The following is a 14,185-nucleotide window of genomic DNA, read 5'->3' on the forward strand; positions in this document are numbered from 1 at the left end:
CCGCCATACTCTGCGCTCGCACGATCCCGAGAAGACAAACGCCGGGAGAACAACACTAGGAGAAAACAAAGGAGAAAAATCCAGAGGCAGAGGAAGAGGCAGAGGGAGCAGGGGGAAGAAATGGTAACGACAGAAACCAAAGAAACAGCCCCGGACAACACTGTGATCAACTTATCCAACATTGATCTAACAGTAGCAGAACTACAATTACTATCACTTGGCTTATCTTTTTGTCCAGGCAACAAGTTCAAATACCCACAAACTCGAGCTGATGTTTTTAAATTCATCAGAAAACTAAAGCTCATGAAACATTTTAAATTGAACAAAGTGACCGAAAAAACTAACACTTCTGAACCCACCAATACTATTGATGAGTTGATCCAAGTTTGTGACATTCCACTACTCCGCTCTTTACATGCATTAGCACAAGAAGAATCGAACATAACCCAACCGACACAAGAAGACATGTTAGAAATGGGCATGCAGGGCAATGTGATCAGTCCAACACCATTTCGACCACCGTCATCATTTATCCCGATGATGCCTAGAGATGCTATTGATATATTCAGTGACTGTGTTACAGAAGATTTGAAAAAACGTAATCAGAAAATACTACGCAAACAAAAACATAAAAAATACAAAGACCTACAATATTCAACATTAATGCGTAAATTACAATCACGTGGAGATCTGATAATCAATAAATCTGACAAAGGTGGTAACATAGTCCTATGGCCCCGGAATCTGTACATGGAAGAAGCACACAAACATTTGGGAGACAGTGAATGCTACAACAAGGCAACTTTCAACGATTTGAAAAGAATTAAAGAAGTAGTGTCTAAAGAACTATCAAAATGGAGAAGAATGGGACTGTTAAGCAAAAATGAACTGGAATTTTTAAAGAATGACCATCCTATTACGCCAGTACTTTATTTTATTCCTAAAGTACACAAAAAAGTGAATCCAGTCCCAGGGAGACCCATAATATCAGCACAAAGGGGACTTCTGGAGAACATGTCGAAATATGTGGACTTCTTTCTCCATGAACATGTGGAATCATTGGATTCGTACATTCGGGACACTGGCCACTTTATATGCAAACTTCAACCCATAGAATGGAAACAAGAATACATCTTTCTGGTTATGGACATAAGTTCTCTATATACCAGCATTCGGCATTCTGATGGGATATCGGCCAAGCGTTCCAGTGTTTTTTACCAACACAATATAATGCTTTTAGACATGATTAACATATGTTTAACCAATAATTTCTTTATTTTTAACAAGGAGGTGTTCCAACAACTTCGCGGAGTGGCGATGGGGGCATGTTTTTCCCCCAGCTACGCGTGTCTCCACGTGGGTTGGTGGGAGGAGCATGTCCTCAGAACCACTCACAAGAAGACATTTGAAACACATGTCATACAATGGTGGCGGTTTATAGATGACGTCTTTGTCATCTGGAGTGGCACTAAGGAAACAGCTTATGAATTTGTCAATAACTTGAACGCCAATGACCTAAATCTGAATTTTACGGCAGAAATAAATGATAAGGTAACACAGTTTTTAGATGTTGAAATCTACATCAGCAATAATCTTATTCACACGAAACTTCACAGAAAAAGCACAGCAGGCAATGCCATACTACATGCTACCAGCTCTCATCCCTATCATTTGATTAAAAGCATCCCATATGGGGAGCTCTTGAGGATCAAACGTATTTGTAATACAGAACAGGACCTCAAGATGTGTCAAAATGAGGCATTTCAGAGATTTATCCATCGAGGGTACAAAGAAAATGAACTCATGAAAGCTATGGATAAAGCGAATATTTGTAGTAATGATGTAGCAACAAGTGAAGCTGTATCAGGGAACAGCATAAGACTGATTACAGCGTATAGTCAACAAGACAAACAAATCAAAAAGATTATTTACAAGAATTGGCCCATCGTTAAAACAGACCTCACTATGTCCCAATTGGTGCCTGAATTACCTAATATTACTTTCAGACGGGCACCTTCGATGAGAGACGCACTAGTTAGATCCAGTCCAGAAGTTATGAAAACATCTAACTGGTTAACCAATAGAAAAGGTTTTTTCAAATGTAGCTCATGTAGAGCTTGCAAATTTGGGATCAACACAAATGAGGTAATAGGAATGGTGGAGTCTAATCCTATAAAAATCTCCAAAGTACTGACATGTCGCACTGAATTTGCAGTCTATGTCTTAGAATGTACTTGCAAACTTAGATACGTGGGAAGTACGAAACTTCAGGTATTTAATCGGATCTTACAACATCTGAGAGCAATAGTTAACTCAGACCCCAGTTACCCAGTAGCTAGACATTTCAAACATGTCCACAATAATAACTTAAATGACTTTAGCTACTTTGTCATTGACATGATACCCAAATCCATTAGAGGGGGTAACAGGGAAAAGAAACTAAGACAGTTGGAATCATATTACATCCTTGCTCTAGATTAAAAAATGCCTAAAGGTCTAAACAACGGAGAAGAAATGCACCATTTTTTGTAAATTGACATTGTGAGATATGCACCAATTGTAATTACCTTTACCATATCTGTCAACACGTTCTTATTTTAACCATTACGATTTGTTATTTTATGTGGCTTTTTATTCAGTTTTTAGAATAGTTTTAATCAGGGGTTTTAACTGGTTTTTCCGGTTTCACTTTTGATTTTAACGGTCTATTTGCGTATGAATTGCCGATGGTGACATTTGGTACTGGTTTTATAGGGAGATTATTTCATCTATATATATACATGTTTGATGTTTATGATTTCATGATCAATATGGCAATTTTAGAAATGATCCTTCAATACATGGTAGCACTGGCTAGTGATTAGAGGGTTAGATCATTGTCAAAGTATACACTACAACCTCACATGGGATTGATGTTATTCATTCGTTTGTTTGTATACTTTACAACCATAATTGCCTATAAGTTGATTAATCATCATCAGATATTTATAAAAACAATAATAACAAGCTTCTCACTATTGATAACAATACATATGATTTTAATATGGATATTTTATCAATATTTATATTGTCTTTAATAATTGGTGATTGAATTTATTTTAGGGAATTTTAAGCACTTGTACTTTACACTTTGTTTACATATTTATCTATTTATTGTAAACTGCGATTTTTACTCATTGCTTCATTATGAATATCTATATGTAGTTTCAACAATATGATGAATCAATATTGTGTAATAATGTTTACATTAAGTGATTTCAGAAATAATGGCAAAATGAGTCTGTTTTCACTGTTCATTCACCATTATATAAGCACTAATTGGCCGTATGCATGTCATGTGATCAAGACAGTGTTCCACTGTCGAAACGCGTAATGCTGCTATGCCAGAATTGCTGATAACTCTACGCAATAAATTGCACTGAATACCTGAACACGCTGTGGTCCGTACCTGTTTTCCTGGGGATTCTCAGTCAAGATGGGACTGTGTTATTTTATATATATATATATATATATATATATATATATATATATATATATATATATGTTCATCCCAAGAAAACATGACGCGGCACTCCTCTCGACGATAAAGTTGTTATTTTATTTCAAACGTAATCCTCCCTAGGGAGGATTACGTTTGAAATAAAATAACAACTTTATCGTCGAGAGGAGTGCCGCGTCATGTTTTCTTGGGATGAACATTAATCCGAGATCGCTGTCCTGATCTCGACGCGTGCACCAGCTGTAAAAGTGTTCCTTCCGTGCAGGACATTTGCGGTAACATATATATATATATATATATATCACTCTATTTATTTTTACAAGTTTTGTAGTCTGAGCTGGCTTTTCCAAGATGTACGGACTTGCAGATCTTGCAGGTCCCATTGGTTGCCAGACGTGAGCGTTTAATTCACTCTGTATCTTCCTAGCCTGCTGACCATAATGATATATGTCTAAGACAAAGAACTTGGGTTTAAGGCAGCATTACTTAACCTGCAAATCACATTTTGCCATCTGCACTCATAATAAACATAACCTGATGAAGATTCCATACACAAATACACATGCATTCTGAATCATTGCATACTCTGCCATCAGCACGCTAACCTAAATGCATACTAAAACGATTATGGAAAATGATACATGTGCTCTATGTTTATTTGAGTGGCCAATACATCAAATCCACATTTTCCTCATTAGGTTGAACGTATATGTGGTAAAATTGCAAACCCTGCACATTTTAGGGTTTGCTCTACTTTCTAGTGTTTCCTGGATTTTCTTGGTGATTTCTTTAAACCATTAACTCCTTTGCATTTCTCTGTGACGAGGGCCTGCACCAGGCTCGTCTCCTCTCTAATGGAAGAATAAGTGAAAATGGATTGTTAGACGAGGACGTAGACAGTCAGAGAAGGGCAAAATTGAGATGTCAGCGGCCTTGCACCTTCACAATTTGTTTCAAAATTGTGTGAGCTTTTCGACGCCAGCAAATTTTAAAAAGATGCGCAACTAGACCCAAATTTCAGGGGTAGGTGGGCTAATAAATATTTCAGTGGAGGGAGGGGTAGTTCTTTTAGCAATTGGCACAGTGGAGATGCAGGGGCTCTAAGAAGGGTTGGAAAAACAACAAAGCCTCTTTAACAAAAAAAAATGGTCTTTTAAAGACCTGTGAAGTACTTGGGTGCGACGCCAGACCAGCCAGCCTACAGCAGCTCAAAAACTGTCTGTGTCGAAAACTCAGACTGACTCTGGCAATCCTAACCAGTGAGACTGGCCGCACTCTACGTTGAATACCCTGTCTGAGGCCAACATAGACTCTTGCCGTTGTGTCCCGGACATTGAATGGGGCACTCTGATCACAGTGGACTAGGATCACAGGGGACCCGGTGGAGGGCACTGAGCAACTCCCATCCTTTTACGCAAGTACAAGTTAATGGGGATAAAGCACTCTGCTAAGTTGCGGTGGCGGGTAGTTTTAGGTCCCCAAAGCAGGGAGGCAGGGAGGGGGTCGAGGGATGGGTTCAGTATTATGGGTTGTTTTTGTATTTAGTATTGATTTATTACACGCTATCTGAGTGCATACATGGTACCTCCATCCTAAAAGCAACACAGGACATTTCTCACCCAGACACAGATGGAACCCACCATAAACCGTATTGACAGGACATCTGACGCTCCAGAGACACAGGCACAAACTGTCTGGTCGACAAATCTTCCCTTTAAGGTGATGTCCTGGAATGTGAATGGTCTGGGAGACAAAATAAAAAGAGGACTGGTCCTCCAATACCTCAAACGCAAAGGTCCCGCAGTTGTATTATTACAGAAATCTCACCTGATGGGCTCAGCCTGTAAGGCCCTAGATAGGTGGGGTTTCAAAATGGTTGCACACTCCACCTTTACATCAGGATCTCGTGGGGTGGGAATTTTAGTTAATAGACGCTTCCCACTGATAGTGACCGGGTCCAGGACGGATGAGCTTTGTCGATTTGCTGCGATATCATGCCAATGGAAAGGGCGACTGTATAATCTGGTGACGTTCTACATTCCCCCAAAACTGCACCAATCGACTTTTCCGGCTCTGGGTCAGTTTATACTATCACTCCCACAAGGGGATTGAATAATGGGGGGTGATTTTAACGTGACAATGGACCCATCCATAGATAGAAAACCACCTAGAGACCCCAATAGCGCACACCTCAGATTGATAGACTTTATCGAGGCGCTCGGCCTCGTGGATATATGGCGGACTAGATATCCGATGGACTGGCAGTTTATGTTCCATTCCAGAGTCCATAATAGTCTCTTACAGCTCAGTTACATATTTACACTAACCGATTGTTTAGAACAAATCTCAGAGATCGTATACTTACCCAGGGGCATCTCGGATCATTCCCCGGTAATCCTTATGTATACGTCCACCCTTCCGGTTAGACGCCGACTATTTCCGATCTATCCTGGTTACCTCAAAAACCAGAAGACTGGTAAGGGCCTCCTACAGGCGACAGAGCACTATTTCGCTGAACACCAACACTCTGTCTCATCCCCTACGACGTTATGGGAAGTGTACAAAACTGTGCTTCGTGGACAAGCCATCTCCCTGATCACGGGACACAAGCAGGCTCAGCGACAACAGATTGACAGCTTGGAGCAGGAGGTGTCCCAGGCAGAAGCCAATCATGCCACAGACGCGAGTGAGGAGTCCCAACATAGGGTGCATTTAGCACAGCAAGAATATAAGGCCTACGCATGGCAGGAGGCTAGAGCCAAACTCACCAAAACGCAACACACGGTTTATGAATTGGGTAATAAGGCGGGCAAGCTTTTAGCATGGCTTGATAAGCGAGAACGAGCTAGTAAATGGGTAACACAGATCCAATTTGAAGATGGTACTATTACGACAGAGCCTCACCAGATAGCAGAGGCATTTCCAGCCCATTATGAAAAGGTATATACACCCACGGCCACCAACAGTGTCTTAGAAAATCTTGATTTTCTTAAAGATATAAGGATGCCTGCATTGTCCCCGATTGAGTCGGAAGCTCTTGAAGGTGATTTGGCCTCCGACGAAGTTGCCCTAGCGATTGCACACTGCACACAGGCAAAGCCTTAGGGCCCAATGGGATACCAGTGTAATTTTTTAAGCAGGCCTCATTTCAACTGGTACCACATCTACTGAATATTTACACTGATAGCTTAGAGAAAGGGATACTGCCCAGGGACCAACGCCTCGCAACGATAGTAACGATTCACAAGGAAGGCAAACCACCACAGGACTGCATGTCCTATCGGACGATTTCCCTCATTAATGCAGAATTCAAAATACTTGCAAAGGTGTTAGCCATGAGACTACAACCGCATCTCACCACATTGATTCAAACGGATCAATCCGGCTTCATGCCCAATCGCAACACCGCACTTATCTTACGAAGGCTACATAGTGTCATTGCGCGTAAGTCCACTGTTGAGAAAGACGCAGTTATCCTATCGCTAGACGCTCGTACGGCAATCGACCTCATCGAATGGCCTTTCCTCTTCGTGGTCCTCCAACGTCTGGGTTTCAGTCCCAAGTTTTGCGCTTGGGTACAGTTGCTATACACGCAGCCATTAGCACATGTTGCTGTGAATGGCCACATCTCAACTGACTTATCGCTGGGCAGAGGGACAAGACAAGGATGCCCCCTATCCCCGCTCCTCTTTATGCTAGTGCTGGAGCCTCTGGCGGCATGGATACACCAAGACCCGGTTATTCGTGGCATGAAGTGGGCGCCTGGCTGGGAAGACTGCATTTCCCTCTACGCGGATGATGTATTACTGTATCTTACATCCCCAGCGCACTCCATTAACTGTCTACTAGATATCTTTGCCTCTTATGGGCGGGTCTCTGGATACACCATAATTTGGGGGAAGTCGCACTTATATTTATTAAATGGTCCCCTACCACGACTTCCAAGAGGTTGCAAAATCCAAATTACAAGCAGAGGCTTTAAATATTTGGGGATTTATGTAACGCACGACAACACACAGTTTATGGCTGAAAACCTCACACAGCCACTACTGAGATTTAGACATGATGTCAAACACTGGCGCTCTCTACCACTCACACTACTGGGAAGAGCAGCCCTCTTTAAAATGATGGCACTCCCCAGATTCTTGTATGCTCTCCAGAATACACCGTTTCCAGTCCCCTCATCATATTTCACAGCAATAAACGCTGAAGAGACCACCCTACTATGGGACGGGAAGGCGACCCGCATCGCCACAAATAAACTAATAAAAAGTTGGTACGATGGTGGTATCGCCCTCCCCAATATGAAAATCTATTACTGGGCCTCACAGCTAACCGTCATTAATCAATGGCTTCATGCACCTCAAGACAACCCTGCATACCTCATGGATAGGCACCTGCTGGAGCCCTACGGGATTCAGGGAGCGCTCTACAATAAGGTCAAACGGACCGCTCTCACGGGCCCAACGGCACACACCTTACAGGTATGGTTCGAGACGCAGAGAGCACTGGGCTGGGAAGGGATCATAACACAGGCCACGCCACTGTGGGACACAAAGAAGTTAGGTATGCTGCGAAACACTAAAGGCTTTAAACAATGGGATTTGATAGGCATCTCAAAGGTCGGAGACATGTGGAAGTAAGGTGGACTAATCACATTTGCCCACCTGCAACAAACGTACGGCCTGGCACAAAAGGAGATATTCTGTTATACACAGATCAGACATGCACTCACTAAGAATATTGCACCAGGCACACAACTCGCTGAGGCGTCACCGTTGGAGGATAAACTCCTGATGAACCATCTCACAAAAAAGGCCATCTCCCCACATATAGGAAAATAATCAATAATCAACCAGACACCGCAACAGCCCTAAAGGCCAGGTGGGAATCGGAGCTGGGCGACTTAGATGACACAGACTGGCAAGAGGCACTTGTGTCCCCTAAAGAGGTGGCGATACCTTCCAAATTCAAATTAATCCAACTAAAAATTCTACATCGTACATACTACACGCGTACGCTCCTGCATAAAATAGGTAGGTTGGACACACCATTCTGCCTTCGCCAATGTGGTGAGCCAGGCACCTTCCTACATACGATTTGGCAATGCCCTAAGATAGTTAAATATTGGAGGGCGGTTATGCTCACAATCTCACAAGTCACGGAGGTCACGGTTCTACCAGAACCAAAGAGATGCATACTTAACATCTGGGAGCCCACAGATCTCAATAACATGACTCAGGAATGGGTGACACTTGGTATAACAGTGGCAAAGCGCAACATAGCTCAACGCTGGGGATCCTGACAGGTCCCTGACCTTTCCCAGTGGTGTTGCGACATAGACAGTATAATGGTGGTTGAAAAGTCGGTATACATCCATAGAGGATGCCCCAAGAAATGGACGCGGATATGGGGCAGGTGGAATGCTTATCGTGGACATATCTGTGAACCCCCACAAATGGACTTATCGTTAGAAGTGAGTGATTGATGTACCTAACACCGAATGATATGGACAGCACCAACAACCTCTGTTGTCTCTCGACGACGGACACAATGGAACCTTTCCGGTAAACTAGCAGTCATACGCTTGATAAGTACTGTACAGACACAGCGTATATGCACTACTGAAAAGTTTATTAATGATAACATGTTTTGTTAATGACAAAATGCTAATAAAAATATTTACCAAAAACAAACAACAACAAAAAACTGTGTTTGTTCCCGGAGAGCTGTCTTAGCCCGGGCTGACACACACAGCGGGGGGAAGCTGACGCCATTTTAGCCCAATGGGCGTTGCACACCTGAGCTGTAGCAGAATTTTCTGTGTGCCAAGTAGGGCTGGGAGCAGTAGCCATTTACCTTTTCTGTTGGAGGCATAGAAGTAAATATCCTTTCCCGTTGTTGGCAATTCCAAAGAGGAATGGGGTGATGATGCTCAGACGTCAACAAGAAACACAAAGCCCCAAAGCCTGATGTCCTATCAGTGTTTTCGGGGAAACCCGGCTGCATTGATGGTTGAAGCAAAATTAAGTCGGCCTCAGAACTTTGGGGAACTGCATCCTTGTTTGCAAATGGCGAAATTCTCAGAAATTGCACAACTATACTAAATATATTTATTAAAATCTATGCTCACCCGTATATGAGATCCTTTCAAAGAGCATCTAAAAAATGGTCCCCTATGTAAATATATGGGAGATTACCATCTTGAAGGAAGTCCTGGGACAATCCCGCTCAAAAGGGAAACTGCGGCATTTGGAACTTGGTGCGGTATGGTCATAGGGCTGGTGACAAACATGAGTAAGGAAGCCATTTTGACTTTAGTGAGAGGCCCCCCAGGTGAACAGAAGTCACCTGACTGAGGATCAGCAGCCATATTGTGCTTGATGCAGATATCATTCCGTTGAGTGCATCCACCTGTGTTACGGTAGCACAGAAAGCAAATAAGTTTGCAGAGCGAGTGACCTGTTGAGTTGATGTCACTCACCAAACGTTTTTGTTTTTTAGAAACAAGCCTCAAAGAAGAGATTTGTTTCTGAAACAAAGGGGTCCTAATTAGCTACGGTCCGTGCAGGTAACAGCGGTGGGCTGGGTAAGGGGGGATTTCGAGGGACGATGCCGAGGGAAAATTAAATGGATAATTAATTTTCCCTCAGCATCATCCATCAAAACCCCCCCTTACCCAGCCCTACCGCTCCATCGCTGTTACCTGCATGGACCACGGCCGGTCTTAATTATGGTGCGGTGTGGTTGAGGACCCAGTAGTCAGGAATGCATGCACTAATGTCAACAGGTTACTCCCAGTCAGTTGAAAGAAGCTCCACGACGCAGAAGTCTATATGTGGATTGGTGTAATGGACATATTTTGGACCTCACATTATTGTTCAGAGCTGGTTTATAGTCAGTAAAGTTTCTGAATGCATTAAAACATCCATTTCAGAACTCTGCGTGCAACCTTGAGGCCGCAGGGTGGACTCATGTTGGGACTCTTCAGTCTGTCACATTTCTGAGGTGGAAAAAATGAGCACCCTTTCTTTAGGTAATAGCAACACTCGTTATCACAGCCTGCAGTTTGTCCAGTTCATAGACTGCATTATGATAATTTGGCAATCATAACAATCAGGGTTGCTATACTTAACACGCTTCTGTCAGAGCCATGTAGTCATGCTCCAGCAGGTAGATAAGCCTAGTATTCTAAGAAAATAAATGCTAAACACGCCCAATAAACAGTATGATGGCAGGGTCACACTGGAACAGAAAATAGGGTCAAAAACTGAAATAAAAGTGGCCCCCATTATCAAATCAGGGGCCGTATTATGGAAAAGGCGAGGGAAAGTGTGACTATTACAATGTATGAGCTGCCCCTAGGGCTGCTGCAAACTTGTGCTGCCCTGGGGCCAGTGCATTCAGTAAAATGCAGAGTGGCTGCTTCAAAGCTGCAGCATGTTTTATAGTGCAGGCGGCATGCACTTGCACTTTACAGAAGGGAGAGACATCCTCCTGCAGGTGGGTGCTGCAGCGTGTTTTATAGTGCAGGCGGCATGCACTTGCACTTTAGAGAAGAAAGAGAGATCCTCCTGCAGGTGGGTGCTGCAGCGTGTTATATAGTGCAGGGGCATGCACTTGCACTTTAGAGAAGGGAGAGACATCCTCCTGCAGGTGGGTGCTGCAGCGTGTTTTATAGTGCAGGCGGCTTGCACTTGCACTTTAGAGAAGGGAGAGAGATCCTCCTGCAGGTGGGTGCTGCAGCATGTTTTATAGTGCAGGCGGCATGCACTTGCACTTTAGAGAAGGGAGAGAGATCCTCCTGCAGGTGGGTGCTGCAGCGTGTTTTATAGTGCAGGCGGCATGCACTTGCACTTTAGAGAAGGGAGAGAGATCCTCCTGCAGGTGGGTGCTGCAGTGTGTTTTATAGTGCAGGCGGCATGCACATGCACTATAGAGAAGGGAGAGAGATCCTCCTGCAGGTAGGTGCTGCAGTGTGTTTTATAGTGCAGGCGGCATGCACTTGCACTTTAGAGAAGGGAGAGAGATCCTCCTGCACGTGGGGGCTGCAGCGTGTTTTATAGTGCAGGCCGCTTGCACTTGCACTTTAGAGAAGGGAGAGAGATCCTCCTGCAGGTGGGTGCTGCAGCGTATTTTATAGTGCAGGCAGCATGCACTTGCACTTTAGAGAAGGGAGAGAGATCCTCCTGCAGGTGGGTGCTGCAGCATGTTTTATAGTGCAGGCGGCATGCACTTGCACTTTAGAGAAGGAGAGAGATCCTCCTGCAGGTGGGTGCTGCAGCGTGTTTTATAGTGCAGGCGGCATGCACTTGCACTTTAGAGAAGGGAGAGAGATCCTCCTGCAGGTGGGTGCTGCAGCGTGTTTTATAGTGCAGGCGGCATGCACTTGCACTTTAGAGAAGGGAGAGAGATCCTCCTGCAGGTGGGTGCTGGAGCGTATTTTATAGTGCAGGCAGCATACACTTGCACCTTAGAGAAGGGAGAGAGATCCTCCTGCAGGTGGGTGCTGCAGCGTATTTTATAGTGCTGGCGGCATGCACCTGCACTTTAGAGAAGGGAGAGAGATCCTCCTGCAGGTGGGTACTGCAGTGTGTTTTATAGTGCAGGCAGCATGCACCTGCACTTTAGAGAAGGGAGAGATATCCTCCTGCAGGTGGGTGCAGTGAGTGATTGCACCCACCTGCAGGCGATGTCTGGGCAGTCCATGGAACCCCATTTCCCCCCTCCCGAGGACTACATTCAGGAGGCGCATTGATAGCACGCCACCTTTTTGTGGTAGCTGGAAGTGCGCCTCCTAAAGTCCTGTTTGTGTCCGCGCCCACATGTATAACACTGCACAGGTGAAGAGGCAAAGATATTTTCTCATTTACATTGGTGCTGCTTCCTATGCAAATGAGGGAATGCCCTCTCATGATAGTACTGGAGCTACGTATGCACCAACGCTATCAATATTACAGAAAGGGACACACAAGCGTCTGCAGCCCCATCTATAATACCATTGGGCCCCGGGGAGGGCTGGGGGTGCACAAAGTGAGTCCAAATGCCCTTTGTGCCCTCAGGGCACAATGTATATTATGGCCCAAGATAGTTAAAAAAAAATTGCCCACATTTGCAAATGGAGGCAATTTTGGACATGTAAAGACACGCTGTGTAGGTGTTTTGGGGGTATGGAAGATGGCCTGGATTTATTACTACTGCAGGCAATGTTTGCAGTAAATTGAGGGAAATCAATAGTAAAAGTCAGACTGATAGACAATAAAACAGACCCACCAAAAGTGAAAAAAAATAGCCCACACAAAATCCTGGCAGAATAGCCCTCTGGAGAATGTCAGATTGCCAAATGGGTCAGTCTGTCCCTGTATGGTGGGGATGGACTGAAAAAGCCATCATCTGTTTTTCAGAAGAAAAAAATCATTTGTACATAAACACTTACCACACAAAGGTGGGCAATTTGTTGAAAATGAATATATCAAGTGAACGTTAACAACCCAGTATCCTAATTTTATCTTTGTATTCTGATAAATGTAGTTCCTCATTCGCAGCAAAACTACAAGTACCAGAATGCAAAGGACAGAGACAGACTTAGATAAATATGCACATGTCTGAAATGTTTGACTGTTTCATGCAGTTAGAGCGTGGTCTGGAACTCTGGACAGGTTGCTTCCTTTGACAGAAAAAGTCATTTCCCATCTGTAAGGGTACAAAATACATAAGGAAATAAGGGAGAGTTCTCCCTAAGTGTGCTGTAATTGGATCAAAAGCTAACTTTAGTGAGACTTTTTCCATCCTATTTTGTTTTCTACAGAGTCTTCCAAAAGTTCTTCTGGTACATCAAGACCTGGACCCCACGCTTGCTGTACCTAAATAGTTAATAAAAACTTGTAAGCAATGGGACAGACAAGCTAAAGTATGATAGAAAATATTGTCCTGCGGAATCCCTCAGTACTTAATTTGTGCTGTGATTGCAGCTGGTGGGCACCTGCACTCATGGTTAAGAATTATGGGGCATATTATCAAGCATGGAGTTAAAATTATCGCCGCTTTAGCGGCAGAAAACTGCCGCTAAAGCGGCGATAATGGGCTTGATAAAATGCATTTGAGAATTCCCATAGAAACCCATATTGTCACCAAAACATGGGCTTCTATGGGAATCCTCAAGGGCATAATATCAAGCCCATTATCGCCGCTTTAGCTGCAGTTTTCTGCCGCTATAGCGGTAATAATTTTAACTCTGTTTCTTGATAATATGCCCCTAAGACTTATTTTTTCTTCAGCTGAGCAGAGCAGAGGAAGAGATAGAAAGGCAGTTAATAGAAAAACAGGAACAAGGGGAGAAAGATAGGAAAACAGTGATCAAGGGCAACTATGACGAATAACCTGCATGAGTGAGATAAAGAGACTAAAAGTATAGGGTGGTGGAACAAAGCAGCATGTGGTGGAATTAAGACTAGGTAGTGTGAGGGGGGGCGTGGCTAGCCGAGCAGCGAGATGGCCGCTCTCTGAGTGAGCTCCGCCGGCTACTCCAATTAATCCTTTAATGATCCTGTTCCTGGCGACTGCGGAACCCCACATCTACCGGGTCCTGCAGCCTAACCCCTGGTGATCCTCCGAACCGAGCCGGGAGAGCGGGGACGGTTCCCCCTAGCAGTGAAGACGGACGCCTTTTTTGCCGGCAGGCGGGTT

The 14,185-nt window shown here is 44.0% G+C and overlaps 1 protein-coding gene across 1 annotated transcript in view; it reads right to left on the bottom strand.

Moving 5' to 3' along the window:
• The window catches only part of CACNA1H (calcium voltage-gated channel subunit alpha1 H), a 1,553,446-nt gene that overhangs the window by 513,878 nt on the left and 1,025,383 nt on the right, over positions 1-14,185 (bottom strand). The window lies entirely within an intron of this gene.

The sequence above is a fragment of the Triturus cristatus genome, chromosome 10 (genome assembly GCF_964204655.1).
Source record: "Triturus cristatus chromosome 10, aTriCri1.1, whole genome shotgun sequence".
NCBI lineage: Eukaryota > Metazoa > Chordata > Amphibia > Caudata > Salamandridae > Triturus > Triturus cristatus.